This window comes from Microcebus murinus, chromosome 1 (genome assembly GCF_040939455.1).
Source record: "Microcebus murinus isolate Inina chromosome 1, M.murinus_Inina_mat1.0, whole genome shotgun sequence".
Classification (NCBI taxonomy): domain Eukaryota; kingdom Metazoa; phylum Chordata; class Mammalia; order Primates; family Cheirogaleidae; genus Microcebus; species Microcebus murinus.
The window spans coordinates 151,807,207-151,832,000 of record NC_134104.1 but is presented as its reverse complement, the minus strand read 5'-3'; the positions used below and the strand labels follow the sequence as shown (position 1 = coordinate 151,832,000).

Sequence of the window (24,794 nt, the reverse complement as noted above, 5' to 3'; positions counted from 1 at the left end):
CCAGTCGTTGGAATGGGGTTTTACAGAAGACAGCGCACACCAACACTGTCGCTGTGAAGGCACCAAGAAAATGAGGAGCAGCAGCCTGTAGGGAGAGAACCTCATTCCATCCACAATTCTCGGCGGTCCCAGGCACTGCCCCTGACTTGCATCTATTATTTAAACTGTACAATGCGTCTCAGTCAAAACCCTGGAAACCCAATCACCCCGACGTGAGCGCGCGCGCGTTATCCTGCAGCTTGCTCCGGCCAGACCCCCGCGACACCCGAAACCTCCCGCTGCAGGGACCGCCCGGGGGAGCGTGAACCGTGAGCCCCTGAGCTGGCACTTGCCACAACCGGCCTCCACTAGGCTTCGCCGCCCACTCCCAAGGCTCTGAAGCCCCCACAGCCCCCATCCTGACTCCACCAGCCCTGAATTCCGGCCTCACCACGTCTCTTCCAGCACTCAGCCCTCCACCCCTCTCCTCCAGCCCCCAGACCCACCTCTCCTCCCCAGATCTGCGCTCTCCGCAGCCCTGCGACCGCCGCTGCCCCCAACACCCCACTCCTCCTCCCGCTCCCCCACAGCCTCCGCGCCCACCACCCGGGTCGTCCGGACAGCCAACACGGGAGGCGCCCCGGGAGCGAAGGGCGGCGGCTGGGAGGAGCCTCTGGAGGCGTCCCGCGCCGCTAGCAGCCGGGGCTCTGAGCCGCGGAGAAGCGAGGGGACCTAGGCTCCCCCCAACTCACCCGCTGTCGCGGGGCTCCACGTCTTCGGGGGCGGGCCCGGGAGCGGGCGAGACGCGGAGGCCGGGCGAGCGGACGCTCGGCGTGGGGGGGGCCGGCCTGAGGGGCGGACGCGGCCGAGCGCTGGGCGTGGCGGGCGTGGCGGGGCCTAGTCGCGGTAACGCGCAGGCGGAGGCGGGGCCGCGGCGGGAGGGGCGGGGCTTCACTGAAGAGTCGCACCCAGGGGGCGGGGCCGCGGCAGGAGGGGCGGGGCCGCGGCGGGAGGGGCGGGGCCCGGGACTGGTCGAGAGAAACTAAAGGCAGGTCTAACTGGGCTGTCGCCTGGAACCGGAGCCCAGACTCTCCCAGGAAGGGAGAGTCGTGCCTGGGGCACTGTTGCACCACATGGGGCGGGACCGCGGTGGGAGAGGCGGGCCTGGCTGGTCTGTCACTCCGAGCGGGGGTGGGACCTAGCTGGGGTTTCCAACCGAGCCGGAGAAAGCAACCTGCCCTTCACATTTCCCTCTTTCCATCTTTTAATAACCAGAATCCAATTTTCTGGTCACTTTGGGTTAAGAACAAGTCTCATTTTAATTGTAGCTTACTTCAAGTGGTGAAAACCCCAGATCCAATTTGTGATTAAAACCCCACGTCCAACTAAAGCCAAATCCCTTACAGTGGTCTATAGGGTTTCCCAGCCCTGCCTCTCCTTACCTCTTAAAAATCCTCTTTTACTCTCCCATTTGCTCTGCTCCAGCCACATTGGACTCTTTGCTCTTCCTAGAACTCGCCAGAAATCCGCTCACATCCCACCTCGGGGTCTTTGCCCTAAGTGTTCCCTCTACCTAGAAAGTTCCTCTCTGTGAGCTATTTGGTTCACTGCCTTGCCTCCCTCAAGTCTTAGCTGGAATCTGCCTTTCTCCCTGAGGCCCTTTCTAACCATCCTATTTAATACTTGCTCTCCTCCCTACCCCACCACTCCCTTCCCTGCTGTCCCATTACTTCTTTCCAGGGCATTCATCACCGTTTTGTTAATTTTTATATTTAATTATATGAGTACATAATAGTTATATATATTTATGGGGTACATGTGATGTTTTGATGCAGGCATAGAATGTGTAATATTCAAATCAGGGTAATTGGGGTATCCGCCACCTCAAGCATTTATCATTTCTTCGTGTTGGGAACATTCCAATTCCACTCTTTTATTTTAAAGTATATGATAATTTATAGTTGACTATTGTTATTGTTTTATATTACTATGTTTATCATCACTTTCTTTCCCTAGAAGGTAAGTCTCACAAGGGCAGGGATTTAGTACCTGTTTACCTGCACTTTGCCTAGTTTTCAGTTACCCAGGAGCAACCATGATCCAAAATAGGTGAGTACAGAACAATAAGATATTTTGAGAGAGAGAACACATTCACCCAACTTTTATTACAATATATTGTTATAATTGTTCCTTTTTATTAGTTATTGTCAATTTTTTACTATGCCTAATTTATAAATTAAATTTTATCATAGGTATGTATGTATGTATGTATAGGGAAAAACAGTACATATAGAGTTCGGTACTGTCCTCGATTTCAGACATCCTCTGGGGTCTCTGAATGTATCCCTCACGGATAATGAAGGATGACTGTATCCACAATGCCTAGAACAGTGTTGGGTCCATAGTAGACAGGCAATAACTCTGAAATGCAAAAAAAAAAAACGAATGAACTCTTTCTGCCTCCATACATCCAGCTCAGGCCAGACCTGAGCTGCCTTAACGGGCAGTGGGAGAAGGTTGGTCTACTCTTCACTCCCCTACCCCTTCTCTGGATCTTCCAGGTTCAAGGCAGGAGGTAGGGAGATTAGGAGAGAGGAGCAAAGACTAATTACTTGGTAGGAGCTGTTTGCTATTTTTTCTAGACCCCTGATGCTGTCACAGCAGCTCATGACATTACTGACCAGTTCTCATGTAGCTGTTAGTAGGTGTTGTGTGGATGTGCCAGAGGTCTCTCCTGAAAATCAGGATGAATTGTTCATGAACTTCAGTAGGTTTAGACATTAATTACTCATTAGACTTTTGTTTTTAAATTGTACTCTTCCTGTATTCTCATCCCTTGAACTTACGATCATCTCTTCATATAACTTCATTTTCTAATATTTATTAACATATGGCTGGAAGAATTAGAAGAAATTTTTGAATGAAAATATAAAAAATTCCCTTTTACTTGGATAATCTTAGTTCATCTCCAAAGTTCACAAATTAAAATTTTCTGTTAAGTACAAAAAATTAATTGTTGGGCAACACAAATAGTAGACCTAAGTTAATGACACAGATCCCCACACAGTAGTAACCCTTACCCACAGAAGATACGTTTCAGCCGGGCGCGGTGGCTCACGCCTGTAATCCTAGCTCTTGGGAGGCTGAGGCGGGCGGATTGCTCAAGGTCAGGAGTTCAAAACCAGCCTGAGCAAGAGCGAGACCCCATCTCTACTATAAATACAAAGAAATTAATTGGCCAACTGATATATATATAAAAAATTAGCCGGGCATCATGGCGCATGCCTGTAATCCCAGCTACTTGGGAGGCTGAGGCAGAAGGATCGCTCGAGCCCAGGAGTTTGAGGCTGCTGTGAGCTAGGCTGACGCCACGGCACTCACTGTAGCCTGGGCAACAAAGTGAGACTCTGTCTCAAAAAAAAAAAAAAAAAAAAAGAAGATACGTTTCAGTACCCCCAGGGGATTCCTGAAACCTTAGATAGTTCTGAACTCTCAAAACAGTGCCCAATTTAAAACTTACGAATTGTTTGTTTCTGGAATTTTCCATTTAATATTTTCAGACTGTGGTTGACTGCAGGTAACTGAAACTATGGAACGTGAAACCGTGGATAAGGGGGACTATTGTATCAGTTACCTGTTACTGCATAACAGACCACCACACAGAATTAGGGATTCCTTTTTCTATCTTTTTCCTGTTGGAGATCTCCTCCATGCTCTCTCAGGCTCCTAGGAGCGCCTTTTCCCGGTTCCTCTGTCTAGGACAGGTTTTCTCTCAGGGTTTTAGGTGTTGAGGTCACCTGTACCACAACAGTGCAACTCCCTAACTGGGGCTGGCCTCAGGGCAGGAGAGGGAGAGAAAAGAGCAATCAGAGGAGTTTCCACCACTTTCTCTAGCTTGTGACAGCCTTTTTTCCTGGTCCTATAGCTATACAGCCAGGCTTTTCTTGGACTTTTTGCTGATAGTATCTGGTTAGCAGTTCTCAATTTGTTCTGTCTTCAGATCAAAGCAAGAGGTAGAGGAGAAAAAAACAAAAACAGGAATCTCACCACTCCTATATTGGTCTTTATTCAAGTTTTGAGTTTCCTGCCTAATCCACCTGCTACTATTTACTTTTCAGAGTCCTTGGGTAGTTTTTTATATATTGTCCAGAGGTTTCAGTAGTAATCAGTGGGTGACAGAGGCTGCAGTGGACTTACTCTATTTGGGCCAAAAATGGAACTCATCAATCTGATAGATGAAAAAATGTTTCAGTTTGCATTTCTATTGTTATGAGTAAGGATGAGAGCATCTTCTCAGGTTAAAGAGACATTTCTCTTTCATTTCTGTGAATTTTACCTATTTATATATTTTGTCCAATTTTCTACTAAATGTAGAAACTATGTAAAAGTAAAAATAGTCCTTTTTCTTAAATGTGAATGTCAAATTTTTCTCAATTTACCATGACTTTTAACTTTTCTTATGTTACTTTGTTTGTTTGCCTGGTTTTGGTTTTGTTTCTTGGCCATGCAGACATTTCTGTAACAACAGGTCAATTTTACCAAATTTCTTTCACTACTTACTACTTCTGAGTTGTGTTATACTTAGAAAGGCCTTCACCTCTCTGAGATTACTTTGAAAATATTTCCATAGTTTCTTTTTTACATCTCACAGTTTTACTTTTTTTCTTTTAAAATTTGACCCATCAGGAATTTATTTTGATATGAAGTAAGTGGAATGGATCCAACTTTACTTTCTGAACCATCTTTAATAATTAATAACCCATCTTTCCCCTACTGATTTTAAATGCCATTATCATACACTGAATTTCCTTTCTATATTGAAGAACCTTCTGTTCTATTAATCTGTTGGTTTATCTATGTACTACAATCATAAGATTTTAATTTTTGAATCTTTATATACATCATTCTCTTGCTTTAAACTCTCCAGTACAGTTAAAATCTCAACCTACCTGACATGACAGTTCTTGTGTCCCTCATTCTCATCATAACCATCTATTGAAGGCCAGGCATGGTGGCTCACACCTGTAATCCTAGCAATCTGGGAGGCTGAGGTGACAGGATTGCTTGAGACCAGGAGTTCAAGACTAGCCTGAGCAAGAGTGAGACCCCATCTCTACAAAAAAATAAGAAAAATTAGCTGGGTGTGGTGGCATGGCACCTATAGTCCCAGCTACTCAGGAGGCTTAGGCAGGAGAATTGCTCAAGCCCAGGAGTTTGAGGTTACAGTGGGCTATGATGACACCACTGCACTGTAGCCTAGGCGATAGAGTGAGACTGTCTCAAAAAAACAAACAAACAAAAAACCCCAACCATCCATTGTAGCAGCCACTGAAAACTCGCCTTCAGTAAACTGTTCATTCCAGGTGACCACAGGTGATAATTTACATATCTTTTCCCACTGCATGCCTAGATTCATAGTACGCCATTTCCACTGGTGGCAAGGCCACCACTGTCTTCAAACCCAGCCATTCGGACCTATCCCAGATTCCCAGCTTGAGGGGCGCTTCCTTCAACCACTTCCAATATCAAATACATCAGTCAAATCTCAGTGCAGAAAACAGAAATCACTTTATCTATTTTACAAAGGAAGAGATTTAATAAAGAGAATGAAATCCTTACCACATCATTAGAAGGCCTGGAGAAGCAGTTCCAGGCTGGACATCGTGGAGTGAACCGCTGGGCTGGCCGACCAAGGGAGCTTCTGCTTCTGAGGAGGCTCTTGGAGCCATGCGGGGTCTGGAACCACAGCCACTGCCTGCATGTGGAGAATGGACATATTACTATGTGATCCTGGGATTTCAAAGCTGGATCAAGAAGATGCCACAACCACTACTGTTTCTCAGCACCCAGAAAGCTGGAGAATAAGGACTGAAACTTGTGGCAAAAAAAAAAGCCACAACCTTCCTATTTAAGGGGAGGACCAGGAGCCACAGGAGATGGTTTCCTGAAGTCCGGCCTGATTTCAAGTGAGTACATCTAACCAGTGAGGCTGATGTTGTTCTTAAGCCTCCAACCTCTATACCTAGCACATCTTTTTGTTGTTGTTCTTTTTGAGACAGAGTCTTACTCTGTCACCCATGCTAAAGTACCATGGCATCAGCCTCGCTCACAGTAACCTCAAACTCCCAGGCTCAAGCAATCCTCCTGCCTCAGCCTCCCCAGTAGGTGGGACTACAGGCATGCACCACGACATCTGGCTAATTTTTACTATTCTTAGTAGAGACAGGGCTCTTATACTTGCTCAGGTTGGTCTCGAACTCCTAAACACAAGCGATTCTCCCGCCTTAGCCTCCCAGAGTGCTAGGATTACGGGCATGAACCACCGTGCTTGGCCCCTAGCACATCTTTACATAAATGCTGCTCATTCTTATAAAGTTTATTCCTAGGTAATTTATCTTTCTTGTTGCTAGTGCAAATGAGACTGCTTCTTCCATTATATCTTCTAATTAGGTATTACCTGTATATATCAACATGAATATACATATATTAATTTTTTACTCAGAATAAAGTCTCTTATAATTTATACCAGTTGATTATTTTACTATTTCCAATTACAGTCATATAATATGAAAACAATTATAATTTTCCCTCCTTTCTTGTCTTGTTTCTGATATTAAGGAAGTGTTTCTGGTGTTTACTCAGCAAGTAGGAGGCTGCCTTTGGGTTTGAGATAAATATATTTTATCAGTAAGTAAGAATCCATCAATTCTTATTTTATTGAAAGTCTTTTACTTATCAAGATGATTGCTGAATTTTATTATATGCCTTCTCATCATCTATGGAGATAGCCATGTAATTTTTTTCTTAGTGATAGTTTTAATAGGTTTCCTTATTTAGCTTTTATTCTAAGAAAAATGGGGAGTCATCAGGGAATTCTGAGCAGATGAGTGACATTATCAGACTTATGTCTTAACAGAATCACTCAGGCTTCTGTGTTGAGAATACACAGCAGAGGCACAAGGATGGAAGCTGGCTATTGCAATCTTTGAGGCAAGAGATGTGTTGATTGTACCAAGGTGGTAACAGTAGAAGTGATAAGAAGCATTTGGATTCTAGAAATATTTGGAAGGTAGAGTTCTCAGGAATTGATGACATAGTGGATGTAAAGTATGAGAGAAAGAGAGAAGTCAAGTGATAGCTGAGGTAGGGATGACTACAGGAGAAACATGGTTTGGAGGAAAGTCAGCAGTCCTGTGTTGGATACTCTTCAGTATGAAATGCCTTTTGGAAATTTGAGTCAGTATATAGGCCTCTGGCATTCAGAGGTCAAAGCTGGAGATAGGAATTTGCAAGTTACCAGCACAAAGAGAATACCTGAAGCTGTGAGGCTGGATGAGCTCACCTGAGTTGTGAGTGCAGTTAGAGAAGAGGACCAAAGACTGAACCTTGGTCCTTAACTCCAATAGTAAGAAGTTGGCAGAAGAGGAGAAAATAGTAAAGAAGCTTGAGAAGAACTAGCCAATGAAATGGGAGTTAAACCAAGAGATGGAAGGGGGAAGGGGAGTATCTCAGAAGCAAGTGAAAGACAGGAATTAAGGAGGAGTGGTGCCACATGTTGGTGCCAGGTCAAGCAAGAGAAGAACTGAGGACAGAAAATAATATGACAGCACTAGGATGAACATATTTGTCCTATCAATTATTGTAAATGTACTAAGATCACTTGTGAATAAACAAAAATGTTCAAACTGGATGAATTAAAACCCAGCTCTGTATTATATGTAAGAGACCTACCTAAAACAAATTAATTCAAAAAGTTTTAAAAATAAAAGGATGGGCAAAGACATACCAGGCAAATATAAACACAAATAAAACCAAAATGATGGTCTTAATAAAGTTAAATTCAGAGCAAAGAGCATTAAACAAGACAAGGAAGGGAGGCTGGGTACGGTGGCTCACGCCTGTAATCCTAGCACTCTGGGAGGCCAAGGCGGGCAGATTGCTCGAAGTCAGGAGTTCAGGAGTTCGAAACCAGCCTGAGCAAGAGCGAGACCCAGTCTTTACTATATAAATAGAAAGAAATTAATTGGCCAACTAATATATATAGAAAAAATTAGCCAGGCATGGTGGCGCATGCCTATAGTCCCAGCTATTTGGGAGGCTGAGGCAGAAGGATTGCCTGAGCCCAGGAGTTTGAGGTTGCCGTGAGCTAGGCTGATGCCACGGCACTCACTCTAGCCTGGGCAACAAAGCGAGACTCTCAAAAAAAAAAAAAAAAAAAAGACAAGGAAGGGAAGTTTAAAATGCTAAGGTGTATGTAGAATTAGTAAAGTAATACTCTATGAATATGTATGCACCAAATATTAATAATATTGTTATTATTAATGCACCAGGAATGCCCCTGCTTCAGGCCTTTTGCACTGGCTTTTATCTCTGCCTGGAACACTCCCTCAGGGCACAGCTAACTCCTTCATTTCTTAGAGGACCTCTAAGACTTTGTTCAAAATGTTATTCTCTCAAGGAGTCCTACTGTGACCTTTGTATTTAAAATTAAAACCTACTTTCTCTAATCTTCCTAAACTCTGTTTTGTGTACTGTTTTCATTCCTGCCCTCCATGGTCCTTACTGAATTTTCTTTAGTGTCTGTTTTTCCAAGCACTGCTTCCAGTTTTTCCTTCATTTCTTTCACTTCTTTTTGAAATGCTATCAGCTCACATTTGATCCCCTATTGTCTCACTGTATCTTGCATATGCTACTTGCAAGAAGTATACGTTGGTAGTGTCCAGATTCCTGGCTGGAAGGAGTTTGACTCACGGCTCAGGATTGAGTGAGTAAATTGTTTTAGCCTTTACTTATCCCAAGCCAAAAATTAGGCAGCTCACGGTGCAGTCTTTTCTTCTCCCTGCTCACTGGCAGGCTGCTTCCTGCAAATGTATGGCTTATCTGCATCTTAATTCAGCCCTGCACCCTTTGCTTCTAGCTTCAGTCTCTGTGTACTGCTCCTCTCTACTGCTCCTCTCGTTAGGATTTGGCTTTGTTCACCCTCTTCCCCAAGCCCTTTATCTCGGTGTGTCCACCAGCCTCAACTGAGATCTGCAACCATAAGTGAGCTCTCTAAACTTCTGCCAGCACTCCTACTGACCCGTGCAGCTCTGGGAACCACTCTGGTTTTGAGTTTCTGGTGTCTCCTTGTTTTGTCAAAGATGAGGTTTGCTTTTCTGTTTCTCAGTGTCCTTATTACTTCTGGATGGTTTTTAAGATAAAAGAGAAATGCTTTTATTACTTACTCTTCCCAAACCAGAGTTTCTCACTGATTTTCTATAAGTTAGGTTTTAATATTAGTAAAAGCTGAAGCAGGAATTCCAGTTATTTAAAAGTTTTCAGACTTGTTTTCATCACTAAACATAGTGATGCTTCCCACCCCACCCCCCTTTGTAAGGCACATTTAAAAAATTCTCATTATATGAGAGGGACTCACTAGATAACCTCTACCTCCCCTTCAGCTTAAAAATTCCATGATTCTACGTGATACAGCCAATACACTACAATTAATGTAGAGAACCCATTATTTCCTATGGCAAAAAAAAAAAAAAAAAAAACAGTGCTTATAAAGAAAAAGGTTGCAAAATTGTAACTGTCTCCTTCGAATATGATACAGAGTTCAGTGGTTAAGAAACACATTTTAGGTTAAATTGACTACGCTGGTTATATTGTTTGTCCATCCACACCCACAGTCTACCCTTCTCCATCCTCTGTGCCCTGGGAGGCTGACCTTTTTGGACTACACCAGTGGGCTTCCTTGTCCTCTGGTCCCTGATTGGGTTCAGTTAATGGGGACATTGGCAAGAGACCAGAGGGAGGGAAGAGAGTAAGGTCAGAGTATTTGTTCCTTGGCTGTCTCTGTGCCTGAGTCATGGCAAGTTGCCTGTGTCCATGGACGGAAGGCCACAGCTCCAGTCAGGCAGCTCTCCCCATACAACTGAGTAACTGCTCTGCCCTTGACCTTCAGGCCTGCAATGGTAATGACTCTCAATTATTACCAGCTTCAGGGTGCTGCACCAGCCCTTGTGGTTTCCCCAAACTTTGCTCATACCTTAGTGAATAGTCTTTTTTTTTTAAACTTTGCTCAAATTACCAAATTTGAGTATGCCATCTGTTTCCTGCCAGGACTGTGACTGATGCATTGGATATGTTTTGCTGCCCTAAATATTCTCCAGCATCTCCATGCAGCACTACACAGATTTTATAATAGATTGGACTGCCATCTTAAACTCTGCCCAACATGACTCAGATTTTAATGGAGGTAATTCACCATTTGATTTTTCATGTTTGGACAGCCTTCAGAAGGCATCTATGACATAGTGAAAATAGTTTAGATGTGAAAATTTAGCTTCTAGAAGGCAATGGATAAAAAGTCTACATAAAGAGCAATGGAGGTGAACAGAATTAATATTCTGATTATATAAATTTATGTTTAAAATGTAACAGCAACCCTTAGATCAAATCAATTATAGTCAAATATTTCACATCATGTTTAAAATGTCTCAACATATCAAGTAAGAATAAAAGGAAGAGAAAAAGACCTTTACATTTTTGCTGAAGACATTTTGATGTCTTCAGCTCTATCTGTGAGGTCATTTGCTATGTAAACATCATTCAAAAAATAGTTTGGAACAAAGTATGTCAGGGCCTTTCCTCAGAAGATGTACAGACACACAAAAGATTCATACAAAATTATCTGTATTCATACAAAATTATCCCAATAGTTACGAGCAGCCCTGCCACCAGCACAACTCATGAGCTTTCCCAACAGAAATACATTCTACAGCCTACACAGGTAGCTGACCTATTGAGGTCACATCGAGAAATTAAAAATAGAAACATATTTTCATATATTAAAAGACCCATCTCATCCTTCTGGAAGGAAATGTGTAAACTGTTTTTATCCTCCCTGTAGTGTTGGATACAAGTTAGAGTAGATGAAATGTCGTATAGGTATTTTGAATATCCTAGGGAAGGTGTTTTATTCTCATTGTGCTTTTACTGGAAACCTGTAACATAGAGTAATGACCATGTGGCATCTGCCAAATAGCCCAGAACACAATCTGGCTCACAGTACCATTTTAATTTCTTGTATTAGCAGGGAACAAGCTAAATGGCCAATGGGCCTTTTCTGTGTCTTCTGTGTGTCTAACACATGCCTGGAATAAAGCCATTGAAGTAATAGAATCCCTCTATGAAACTGCTCCTGAGGAGAGCTGCTCATTCTAAATTTAGATTTTGATTAAGATGGGCGTCTTAACTATCAAAATCTGTATCATCAGTGTCAAGAACTACAAAGGGTTTGAAATTTTACCACACTTGTGAGCTAACAAGTTAGCCTGTCACAGTTTCATAGTTGCCGACAGAAGACGACACTCCTGGGTCAGAGACAAAGGACATTATTACTCATTGTGTAGCAGTCAGCAGAGGCTTCATGTTCACGTCAGTTCCCTGTACCCCCCAAGTCCCGTGGGGAGAATGTGGAGCAGCCCAGGTAGATTCTGCACACTCAATGAATTTGCATCATAGCCAAGAAACTCTGAGTTTAGTTAGATAACCCCATTCTTTTAAAGTGACTGTTAGCAAACCTGTTCAACCTGAGGGAAACATTATCTTTATTATCCTGGACAGCAAACAAATCTGCCCTCTGCTTTATGGGCAGAAACTAGCTCTATCTTTGAGGTTGTTTGCTATGTAAACATCCTTCAAAAATCCTGTTTGGAACAAATGATGGCAGTGCCTTCCTCAAGATGTAAAGACACATGAAAGATTCATGTAGAATTATCTCCCAACAGTTAGGAGTAGCCTTGCCACCATGAGCTTTCCCAGCAGTGACCTTCAGAGTTATACAAACTTGGTAAGAGGACAAAAGATTATTGGATTTTCTTACTACATGTGTATATATATTTTTTTTAGAGATGGGGTCTCTGTCACCAGGCTGGACTGCAGTGGCACAATCATAGCTCTGCAGCCTCAAACTCCTGGCCTCAAGCAATCCTCCCACCTCAGCCTCCCAAGTAGCAGGGACTACAGGTACATACCAGTATGACTGACTAATTTTTAAATTTTCTATAGAGACAGAGTCTCACTATGTTGCCCAGGCTGTTCTCAAACTCCTGGCCTCAAGTGATCATTACAGGTGTGAGCCACTGCACCCAGCCTTTTTACATGTCGTTTGATTTAAAAAGTTAAGATAGGTAAGTAACACAGGAACTTAGTATAAAAGTAAAAAAAACTGTAAGAGTGTAGGCTGTGAAAAGTAGGTCTCTCTCCCTAACCCCCTACCACTCAGTTTCTGTCCCCAAAGGAAACTGGCTTATTTTTTATTTCCTATGTCTATATATTCTACATACCTATAAATGTTATATATGATATATATCTCATATGTGTGTATGTGTATGGTATGAGTATGTACACTCAAGTCTTCACTCTACCTGGAATTCTTATCTACTTCTCCACACATCCCTGCCCACCAGAAGCAATCAAAATTAAGACAGATGAAAAATCTAAAACCAAAAACACTTCAGTTTCATCCAGTGGCTTTCAAAATGCCTACATTCCTTTATTCATTCATTCCCCACCAGTGACCACTCTAGAAGACTCAAAAATAGGCATATCATGATCCTTGTCATCACAGAGCTCACACATGTGTAGGAGAGTAAAGCACACAATCAATTATAAGATAAAGAATCATTAGAGCAGGCCATCAGGGGAGGGATGAATTACTTGGAGTTAGAGGGTCTCATGGGCAGATTGATGGCAGATATGATATCTGAGCTGAACTGATGGAAGGAGATGTGGTCTTTTGACATGTGCAAGTTAAGTAGCAGGTGGGAAGAGGGGGAGGAGGCAGGCATTCCAGGAAGAAGGCAGGCATGAGAAGACGCATGGAGGCAGGAAAACAAAGCATACTTTAGGGACACAAGGAGCAATCCATGGAGCTGGGGCAGAAGGGTGGTAAGGAAGGAGGTGGAGAGCGAGGGAGGGGTCATTGATGAAGGAAGGCCTCAAATGCAATGCAGCTGCCAATTACATTTTTCTGTAATTGGACATGTGTGCAGTAACATGATCTTCTTCAGTCCTACTGCAAGACAGCAAGGGGACTGAACCCACATGCAACAACCTACACATCATTATAGACACCTATTACCAGCATCCGCCTCCTTCCTGCATAGACAGCAAAACATTCTGAGCTGAACTTGAGCACATGAACCCTTCATCCCATTAAATGCTAGTGCTCTGAACTCTGGGATGCTCAGAACATTGCTTCAAGCCCTGTTTCTGACTTCTGTTCCCTCCATCTGACTTCTTCCAATATACCTTATAGATGTTCCTCTGCTATTTAAGATTCTCTAGTAAAAAATAAGTTCATAGATAAAAACGAATTGTAATTTTTATAAACTAAATATAGTCCTTTATATGATGAAATTGACAATGGTAATGTCTTAAAGGTCTTTAACTTGATCTGACATTATAGTTTTGGTCTCTGTAGTTCCTATAATTTGATAATCTCTGATAGTTTCTCTTTGCCTGGTCCACTATATGACAGGTAAATGGCATGTCTAGTGGCCATTTTCTCAAAGACTAAAAACCATCTGGTTTCTGTCACCATTGGAATGACACCAATTAAAAACAACATAATCACGGAGAAATTAGGGGAAAAAAAGAAGAAAAACAAAAGAGCCCAAGAGATGAAGTGTCAGGGCATTTTGCCCTCACCTACTAGGTAAGTGAGCAGTACACCAGACCCACGCCAAGTTGTTTTTTCTTATGCTTCAAGGCACTTTGTGGGTCAGAGACAGAGAAAGAATCCTAGAAACTCCACTTTATAGAACTAAACAGATTGTCCCAGCTGATCCATGGACCTCTCTCATTTCTTGCTTTTTATCTCGTCTTAAAGAAAACAAATTAGAAAACAAAAAAGTAACCATTGTTGGATGATAAATCAAAAAGTTGCCATTTTGCCTTCTGGAACTAGTGGGACCTCAGACATGTTCTGAATACAGTATAAGAATATTATGGGCAGCAATGAATGAATAGTCATAAAATCTCCAAAGCACAATTCCATCAAGTTTTTCTGGGGAACTTGTAAAGCATAAGGGAAATGTGCATTATATTTATCTTCATTTTTCCCCCCAAATATAAGTCAATTAAATTAAGATACTTTTTCTGATTAAATTAAAAGTTAAGAAATTGTCAGTGAGGTCATCTATCACAAATTCAAGCTCTACATTATTCTTGGTGAAAATGTGTATTCTTCAAACTGAAATGTTGAATCATCAACTGACCAGACTACAAAGTACTCATCTATAGGGATAACCTTCCAATTTGCTTTACAACTGTGGAGATGAATAATTGAGAGATGAATAATTTTCACGGGCAAGAAATAGATGATGTTTCTTGAAATTATGCAATTTATATTAATCTTTGGTTATAATTTACAAAAAGTTAAGAAGAGAAGCTTCTTTGAGATTTTTTATAGTGTTCATAAAAATAATACAAACTGGTGAATTTGGGTTATAAGTACTCCTATTCAAGCATGTGTCATTTTAATGGGGTTTTTAGCTGTCAGAATGAAAGCAATTAATGCATGTAATGTTGGATATTCAATCTGCTCAATGGGATATGGATGGGATATTGTGACAAATCTTTTTTCTTTAGTATTTATAAAAAATAAAAAGCTTATTAAGTTGTGTAGCTGTGTATTTCAAGGGTAAAAATACTTAACTCACAAGTATGCGGAGAGCAGCTAGATGGTCTGTGAAACTGTGGTCAAGGACCTGATTCCCAGCGTGCACTGGGGAGGTGCTGCACACCGCAGAGCTGTGAGACAGCCCTCTTCAGAGGAGTGTGCAGCTGCACAACAGTGCCATCAAGTGAAGTGGTGAGAAAGAAAAGTCGACAACTATTTCAGGTAGGTGCATATATTATCTATTTTTGTTGAACAAATCACTGGCAGACACAGCAGCTTAAAACCACAAATATTCATTCTCTCACTCAGTCTCTGAGAGTCAGGAATGCGGGAGTGGCTTAGCTGGGTAGTTCTGGCTCAGACTCTCTCCTGAGGGTACAGTCCAGCTGCCATCTGCAGCTGCAGTCAGTCATCTGAAGGCTTGACTCAGGCTGAAGGATCTGCCTCCAAAGTGGCCCGTTCCACATGACTGTTGGCCTGAAGCCCCAGTTCCTACCGCGAGAGCTCTCCATAGGGCTGCTTACATATCTCCATGACGTGGTAGGTGGCTTCCCACAGAGGGAGGGCTCAGAGAGAGAGCAAGCAGGAAGCTGTAATGCCTTTGCATCACCTAACCTCCATATGCACATATGCACCATCATTTCTGCTTTGTTCTTAGATGTTAGAAGCAAGTCAGTAACTCCAGCCCACATTCAGTTGGAGGGGAATTAAGCTCCATCTTTTGAAGGGAGTGTCAAAGAATTGGACATTTTAAATCATAGCAATGCAGCAAACCTGGAGAGCAGATGACTCAGCCAGCTTGCCTTCACAGCCAGCCAGGGGGCTCATATCCACATCCTTGCTAGCTGTTTATGGTGCATTCCTAGTGCTAATGTTTAAGACATAGCTCTTCACTATGTCTTAAACATGCCACTCATCTAAAATAAATTGAAGAATCAGTTTGTGATGAAAATAGAGAGAATTCTGCTTTCCCAGAAAGTAGAATCTGACAAGCTAGTACAGTTTCAAATATGAGCCTGTTTGAGTGGCAGCCCACTTCATTCACAGAACTTCTCTAGCATTATTTTGTCATTTTGACACAACCAGCTGAATTCATTGGACTGTCCCTAGCCTAAGCAAGCCTAGTCCTGAGAATTGGAGTGGCAAAGAAAGAGGACACAGGGGGAGGGGCCTGAAAGCAATGTCTCTGGACAATCACTACAAAATGAACCACTTTACAGAGCTTTGCTTGAAGAACTCATATTTAAACAAATCAGTCATTAGATGCATTTTATATTGAACATGTGTAAATTTCACAGTCCCTCTCACTATTGGTTGTGTGCTTTGAGGGGCTGGGAAGAAATGGCTGAAAAGTATACTCCCATCCTATACTGTGGAAAGAGTTTACTTGAAGCTGTACCACCCAACACACTCCATTCTGTTGTTTCCAAATCAGCACAAGTCATGGTAAATAGAAGGCATCCGGTCAATGTTGGATGAATTAAAAAACGACAAAAAATAGCCACTGGCTAAGGGGCAAAGCATCACTCCTGGCCAGTGGAAAACTTGCCATCTCTGCCTAGCACAGGTGCATTCCACCCACTCCCAACCCCCATCCCAATCAGCAGGTACCCTCTCCTTGCAGGCCGCTGTACAGTTTATGTAAACTGGAACCTATCCCAGGCACCAAAAAGACTCCCGAAGGTTCACTTCTAATATTCCCATTTTCTCACCGTGTAGCAGAAGGGTGGATTCACACACCCCCAAAGGGCAAAATCTTTTACTAGCAGTATTCTACTACACAGAACTATTTTAAAATCCATTTTTCCATTGCTATAATACAGTGATAATTAATGTTCACAATAGTGACCTTGAAGGTCTCTCAGACTCTAAGGAACCTAATGAATAATTAAGAGAATGAAATGATTTTCAATTGGATTTCATGCTTGGTGCATTTTGTATTTTAACACTTTTAATAGGTGGTTACGGTTGATTGTCTAATTCCCCAGTCATGCAAGTAAATAGGATTTACTGTGTTTCAACAGAACTTCCACAGTAAGTTATTTGGGAACATATTAAACCAAAATCTGAGGTGTATTACAAATCTTCATCCAAGTCTAGCAGGCTGCCACGTGAATTGCAGGCATAGGGAAGTGTGGATAGCTGAAACCACTTAGACTCCATCCTTTCCCTTTTAGGTAGAAAAAAAATTGTTAGAATTAAGGACAATTATATACTGAGATATTTTCTTGTTATTGAGGAAACATTTGTTACCTTTGTTCATTTTAACATGTTTAAAGAATTTGACAAAGGACAGATAACAAAAAATTATATGGATTGGCGGTTCCTTTCGTATTCCAGGTGCTACCTCACACTTCAGTGAAACCCTACTCGTCTCTCTCTCTCTCGCTGCTCCTATTATTGGCAGACATATCACTCTACTTGGAGAAAATTCTAAATCACTGTTCGCAGTGGAAGACAAGTCCAATATTTACACTTGTCAACTGAAAAACTAAGATCCCAAAAGGTGATGTGACTAGCCCAAAGCTACACAGCAAGTTAGTTGCAGAGCCCCAGCAAGAACCTGAGTTTCCCAATTCTCAAGCAAACACCTTTGTGCAACATCTGCTCCCACACAGAAGCCAGTTACTGCTAATGAAAGCTCTCCACCTGTGGCAGCCAGAGAAACTGAAGAAAAGCACTGGGATCATATATGCTATTGAGAATGTCTGAATTGAAAGGGTTTAAATAGCTTCAAGCAGAAAATTAGAGCACACAGGTACTATTTTTAGGATCTCTGAATTTCAGGGACAGGCAATTTGGTAATTTAGATCTTTTCATGAGTGTTATTTCAGGTTTTCTTTCATCTTCGAAATGGAGGTCATGTCATCAAGAAAATGTGAGCAGCTCAAGTTTATTCTTCAGGAGGTTAGGCCAGGTGCAGGAAAAGGGATTGCTTGGTGTAGTAATTAAAGTCTTACCATCACACCCTCCCGGCCGCATCCACACACATACAGCTGAACCATTTGAAGATAAACTGTAGACTCATGACATCTCATTCCTAAATATTTCAACATGCATTTGCTAAGAATAAAGACATTCTCCATACTGGTGAGGAATGATATGTAGATACCAAGATTAAGGGGCAAGGTGTGCTCATTAACACTAGGGTATCATTGCTGCTAAGCCTTTTCAGTAGATAGATCTAGGAAAGACAAACTTTTTATGTGGATCTTCTTAATTCAAATTTACCCTTACAGTGTTTTAAGTTCTTTGATTTAATATTTGGTTTTGTATCTTTTTTCTCTGACACTGAAAGTCTTGGTTTCTAATAATATTTATTTTCTCCTAATTCAGAATTATATATTTGTTTTCTTCTAGTTCAGAATCATAATATTATATTCATAATAAATTACTGAGTGAAGTCTTATATCTTTCTATTCATTTATCCTTAGATCATATCCCATCACGGGTGTATAATTAGAGTACTGAAATAATTCTGTTCTCTGTGTAGCTGTCGTTGCCACATTTGAAATAAAGTTAGGCTCATTTATCCCAATTTGTTTTCCATTTTAGGATTTTACTTTTTTATTTTAATTTTTTGAATATGTAAAACATTTACATGGCCCTAAAGTTAAAAAAATTATATGAAAAGATAACCAAGCTCATCAAAGTTTCACTTCCAACCCTCTCACTTCACTTCATTCCCCAGACTTCCTACAGGTAATTATTTTTATCCCTTCATTTTGCAAATATTAGCAAATACCTAAATACATTCTTAATCCTTTTTTCCCTTGCACTCAAAACACTTCTCTATATATTGCTGTGGACTAGCTGTTTCAATCTAAAAATATATCCTAGAGATTATTTCAGGTCACGGACATTCTCATTTGTCTTTTTATGACACCTGTCTCCGATTCATGTATGCACTGCAGTTTATTTGTTGCCTCTCCTGTTGATGGAAGTTTGGTTTGTTTCTAACCTTTTGCTACTACAAGCAATGTTGTGTTGCATAAACTTATGTAAATGTTAATATTTGGTGGAGATTTATTGTCAAGGTAGATACCTAGAAATGAGATTGCTGGGTCTCATTAATGCATGTGTAATTTTGTTAAATATTGCCAAAAACTCTAGCATAGGGTTTGTCTCATTTTGCACTTCTACTCTCAACAGAGTATGTTATCAATCGTTTGGATCCAGGAGAATTCTAATTTGCATTTCTTTTATTATAAGGGAAACTGAGCATCATTCCATATGGAGTGAATTGCATTTCTTTTTCTCTCTGTTTTCATGTTTCTCTCTATTCATGACTCTTGTCTATATTGATGTCCCATTTTTGGACTTCTCTGCTGTTAAGAGATTTTTATGTACTTGTTCTCATCCTTGAGATAACTTGCAAATGTTCTCTCCTAGTTTGTCCTTTGTCTTTTGATTTTGCTTCTAGTGTTTTGTTTTTTAGGTAGTAAAGTTTATCAAACTTTCCCCACTTTTATTGCTGAATTTAGAAAGATTTTCCTCACTCTTACTTTATAAATTAATTCACTCGTGCAATACTTGTTGGTTTCATGTTTTACATTTGGATCTCTGGTCCATTTGGAGTTTATATCAGTGTGAGGTTTAGGATCACTTCATGATTTCCAGATGGATTTCTATTTGTCCCAACACCATTTACTAAAAAGCCCTATTTTTTTCTCAGACAAGAATAACTTGATTTATTTTTAGACTTTAACTTGATCTAATGCAGCACACAGAGACCAAGGAACAAACACTCGGGGAGAAATGAGATCAACGAATAAGCAAGATTGTTCTCCTGTGCAGTAGAGCTGCTCCTTCCTTCCCTTTGTGGAACAGAAAGGGACAGTGCACACACGTGTGTATGTGCTGCTCTCCGCTGGCCTCTCTGGATCCAAGCTCTTCGCTGTTCAGGCCTGCTCTGCACCAGGAGGCTGACCTCTGACCTGTGTGGATGGTATCATTCAGTAGGCTTGCCCCTGGCTTCTGGTTGGGTTCATCCCAGGGGGGTGGAAGATTGGAGCATGTGAGAAGAGGGCATCACTTTGAAGCTGGGCATCACTTTGGCAGGGACTGCAGCGTGCTCTCCACAGCCACCTCTTGAGTGGGTCAACCACTCTCCTGCTGTAGCTCTTGCTGGGTTCTGATAGGCCCTTCTTCCCCTTTGCCCTTTCAGGCCTGGGTAGCAACAACTTCCCATTGGTGCTTGCCCTGTGGGTGTTTCACTGCCCTGGGTTACTTCCTCAACCTGCCCATACCTGTGTAAAGAGGCCCTCCTAAGCCCTTTTCAGGAATGCCCTCTTGCCCTTTGAATGCGCAGTCTTGCGTCCTGCCAGAGCCTGACTGACACCAAGGGTATCACAAAGACATACCATCTATCTGTAAAAAAGATAGGCAGTATGGATCTACTCCACCATCCCCAAATTAGAAAATTTACAAAGCCAAAAAAAGTCAATAAGGCCACATCTCATTTAGAACTCCAGAGTGATTAATCTTGATTATTTATTATTCATCTTGATTATCCTCCTTATTTACTATGCAAGGTTCTGGTCTAATTTGTGATTGGTTTCAGAAATCAAGCCCATCCTCAAAGATTTAAGGTTGAACTCAATCCTAGGACATTAAAGAGAATATTCTCTGCCTCTGAAGTTAATTCCACTACAAGTATTTCTAAAATATTTTGAGCTGATATTCTCTAGGGAGTGATTGCTTTGAAGTCAGACATGTGCAATGTGCAGACTCTGGTATGCTTGCTTAAAAAAAAATTTGCATTACTTATTACAGAAGACTCTAGTGCTTCATCCTGAGTGTGTTTGTTTACTCTGATACTTTTGTAGTTCACTTACCAAAGTTATTTAAGTGTCTCTGCCTGTTTTATGTTACTTAGTATAATAGTGGGAAACTGCAGCAGGAAGTTAATTATTTTTTTGTTGAGTCATGTTCAAAGTTATAACTTAGCTTTGTTTTAATGAATACTGACTTTTGAAATAAATTTTAACTGTTTCACTATAATCAAAAGGTTCCTGGCATTCTAATTCCCATGCTTCTAAAAGGGGACTCTTCCCAGTCCCCTATTTTAAGCAGGGGTGCTGGGGAGGAGCAAGGAGCAGACAACGAGACCACACCCCTGCCTGGTACCTGTCCTGCTCCTTCTGTACTCTCATCTTACAGCAAGTGTGGTTCAGATTCTGAATTTGTCTTTGAGTTAAAGGATTCAGACAACAATGTTACAGTGGGAGGGGCCTCAGAAGACATCTGTCTAATCTAACCTCCATATTTTATGGTGAGGAAATTGTGGCCCTAAAAGAATGTTGTTCACAGAGACATGGCCTGCTGAGTCAGTGGTCTTCCCTTTCTTTACCTGGACCAATATGAGCATTTACTTCCAGTTTGGCTCTGAAGGGAAAAATATGTGCTGGTCACACAAACTATTCCTTTCAAGTATTGCAGTCACTCCAGGGGATGCGGTACAACATCTGGAAGGTAGAGACTAGCCTGTTGTGAAGAGTGAGAAAGAGGGAAAGCACCCTCTCTTCCTAAAGGAGAATATTCTTTTCCATCCTCCAACTGTTAATGTCTGGAATTCTGCCATTAGAACATCACTCCTTTGACTTATGGGTCTAGTCCAGGAGATTGGATGAATTAGTCAGGGCTCTCCAAAGATCCAGAACCAATAGGATGGATGAATAGATAGAAAGATAAGAGGGGATTTATTGTGGGAGTTGATTTACATGATTATGAGGCTGAGAAGTCTCACGATCTGCTGATCTGCCATCTGCAAGTAGAGAACTAGGAGCGCTGGTGGTATGTAATGGCGGGGTTGTGATGATGCACTGGGGTACGTCCCCGAGTCTGAAGGCTTGAGAACCTGGAGCTCTGATGTCCGAGGGCAGAGGAAGATGGCTGTCTCAGCTCCAGAAGAAACAGTGAATTTGAGATAGGGAATTGGCAGGCCCTGTTCAATAATGAACCCTGTCCAAACCAAGGTCTCTGATAAAATAGAGAGACTGTGGCAGAGAAACCAGCCAAAATCAGCTAGAACCCAGATAGCCATGAAAAACACGACCTCAGGTTACCCTCATTGTGCATTATACCCTGCTTATAATGAGTCAGCATACTAAAAGAGACTCCCACCAAGGTGATGACAGTTCACAAATGCAGTGGCATCTCTTGGAAGTTACCCAATATGGTTTAAAAAAGGGAGGAACCCTCAGTTCTGGGAACTCCCACCCTTTTCCCCAAAATCTTATGAATAATCCTTCCTCTGCTTAACATAAAATTAAATAGAATATATAAAATAAGACCCTAGAAACTCACAAGATGCTACTCTCTGTTGCTCTAAGAGATAGCTGCTGCCCTGTCAATGGGGCAAGCTCCTTTTTTCTTTTCTTACTTTAATAAACTTGCTTTTACTTTACTCTGTCGGCTCACTCTTGAATCTCTTCCTGTATGAAGCCAAGAACCTACCTGACCTTAAGGCCAGACCCTAGTTTTGGAGTCCTCTTTCTTACATCAAACTCACCCTTCTTCCACTGTTTTATTATCTCTGGGCCCTCTCAATGGGTTGAATGATGTCTGCCCACATTGGTGAGAGCAGATTTTCTCTACTCTGTCTACTGATTCAAATGTTAATCTCTTCTGGAAACATCCTCACACACACCCAGAAATAATGTTTAACCAGCTATCTAGATATCCTTTAACTCAATGAAGTTGACACATAAAATTAACTATCACATTGGACTGCTCAGTATTCAAAGTGTTCAAATCCCTCTACTGTCAAATTTCAACTACTTTACAGCCATATTCCCTTGAGCTCTGGAAGAACACAGATGGCAAAGTTTAGGATTCTGATGCAATGACTTACCAGCAATGTGACTTAGACAGACTGAACTTTTCTGGGTCTTGGTTATTTAATTTGTAAATTGGGATAATAATAGCTCAGAATCCATTGGTTTATATAGGGATTAAACCTAAGTTTAATATAAACAGTGATTAACATAGCTCATATGCCATGCTCATAGCTCACTCCACTACTACTGTTACCATTAAAGGCCCTCATGTCTTTCTCTATTTTGGCTGTTGTGCTCCCTCATTCCATCCTTCCATCTCCCCTCCCTGAGGAACCAGCCATATCTACTTTTCAGAGCCAGGCTAAAGCTGTTTCCACCAGGAGGCCTTCTCTTACTTATCCAAGTCTTCAGGGTCTTGCCCTTCTCTAGCCTCCAACTAAATACAGTTTCATACTTTATTTACATATATACAAATTTTAGCCTAAAAACATTAAATAATATATGCTTATTGTAGCTGCTTTTGTTTATCCCCACGAGATTCCCTGTAAGTTAAAGGGCGGGAGCCATAGCTTCCTAGGATTGAGAAAACCACCACGCTGAAGCTCATGGCTCCTTACACATTTGCTGAATGGATTGTGTGAATCCACTGAGCATTTACATAAGGGGAGAATTACCTAACCCTCATTCAGAACAGCTCTAGGTGGTAGTAAACAGGGAGGTGAAAGAGTAGGAGATCACAGTGCACTCAAGATTCGAGCAAAATAGGCACTAGAAAGAATAAGTAATGTCCCCAAATCATACAGCTGGTAGGTGACCGAGGTGAGGCGTCTGAATTCAGGCCCTTTGGTCCTGGAGCCCACAGCCTTAGCTATTGTGCTAATTAGGAGTCAGGTGCTCTAGACATTTCTTTTGTTTGTTTGTTTTTGTTTTTTCATTTGTTTCTTTCAGGTTCTCGCTCTGTTGCCCAGGCTGGAGTACAGTGATCTTACCTGCCTGCAACCTTGAACTACCGGGCTCAAGGGATCCTCCTGCCTCAGCCCCCCAAGAGGTTAGGACTACAGGCACATGGCACATGCCTGGCTAATATTTTATTTTACTTTTTAGAGATGGGGTCTTTCTATATTGTCTAGGCTGATCTCAAACTTGGGGACTCAAATGATCCTCCTGACTTAGCCTCTCAAAGTGCTGGGATTACAGGAGTGAGCCACCATTCCCTGCTCATTTCTTTATTCTACATACATTTATTTAGTGCCTACTCCATGTCAAGGGGATTAGGAAATAATATTTATTGATTGCTTTTCATTATATACCAGGCCTTCCCTCTCTTAGATGAAGTAATTTATTTAAGCCTCGCAGTAAGTAATCTGTGAGGTAAACAACATTATCCCCATTATATGGAAGAGGAAAGTTAAATGCAAGGCAGCTATTTACATGATATCACTGACTACTGGAACCAAGACATGAACCTACATGGCTCCTGCCTAAGTGGGGCCACCTTCTCCCCGCCTCGTGCCAGATGATGAAGTTTCCCACCTCCAGATGTTTGTTTTCCCTGGGTTTAAGCTAATATGACCTGCCTCAAAGTTAGAGATTCAGGCTGAAAAGTATCAAGAACGTATAACCATTCCTTCAGCACCCTGCATATTAAAAAAGAGGAAAAAATGTATAATCTGTTGCAACTCAGGAATGCTGGAGTAAAAATCACTGAAAATCTGTTCCCCGATAAAAACAATGAAACACTGGCAAAAACTGTTAAAATCACTGGCTATTAACTAAAGGCTTGTAGCAACCTAAAAAGTATTAATTCTAGAAAAACAGCTGAATCATGGTAAGAATAAGTGAGATTTGTGGCATTTTAACCTGCCCTAATCCCATTTCCTAGCTCCATGGTATAGTCTTAGAAACCAATCAACCTTTTTTCACCTGTAGCAGGCATGAAATATAGCAGCCTAGCAGCCACTAGGGAGTGGTAGTGGAGCTTCCCCTAAACTCCATCCCCAACAGATTGTTATTATCTAACCTGTCTAGCAGCTCACTGGAAAGTTCCTTCTCAGGACTTGTCTTTATGGCTGTTGTCACTCTGTGCAAATAGCCATACTCAAGGGCATTTGTCAAACACAATCAGTGATGATTATTTAACATCGAAACTGCCTAAATTGTTAGTTCATTCTGGGCTAAGAAGAGGCTGACCAAAAGTCTTAAAAGGAAAAACTGGACAATGAGATGTCCATTGGGAGCTTTGTAAAGCTCCTACATATTCGTAGGAATCCAGAATCCCACCAGCATGCACAGGGCAGTGTGCATCTGACTGAGCTTGAGTCTCTGTGCAAGTAGGAATAAAGACTAAGACTAACATGCAAACT

General features: G+C 41.6%; 1 protein-coding gene and 1 long non-coding RNA gene across 5 annotated transcripts in view; both read right to left on the bottom strand.

The window, feature by feature from the left end:
- Positions 1 to 882, bottom strand: part of ANO10 (anoctamin 10) — a 208,201-nt gene extending 207,319 nt beyond the window's left edge. For 3 of the 4 annotated variants that reach the window (XM_076006987.1, XM_012770397.3, XM_076006991.1), the window contains exon 1: positions 732 to 882. The gene's annotated coding sequence lies outside the window, so the exon portion shown is untranslated. Of the gene's footprint in view, positions 1 to 485; positions 638 to 731 lie in introns of those variants that run through there. The other variant, XM_076006982.1, reaches the window with a different exon arrangement.
- A 1,155-nt stretch (positions 883 to 2,037) lies between these two features.
- Positions 2,038 to 24,794, bottom strand: part of LOC142873326 (uncharacterized) — a 49,201-nt gene continuing 26,444 nt past the window's right edge. Inside the window, exons 2-3 of the long non-coding RNA XR_012921370.1 lie at positions 5,599 to 5,734; positions 2,038 to 2,400 (exon numbers count right to left, since the gene is read on the bottom strand). This is a non-coding gene — a long non-coding RNA (uncharacterized LOC142873326). The remainder of the gene's footprint in view (positions 2,401 to 5,598; positions 5,735 to 24,794) is intronic.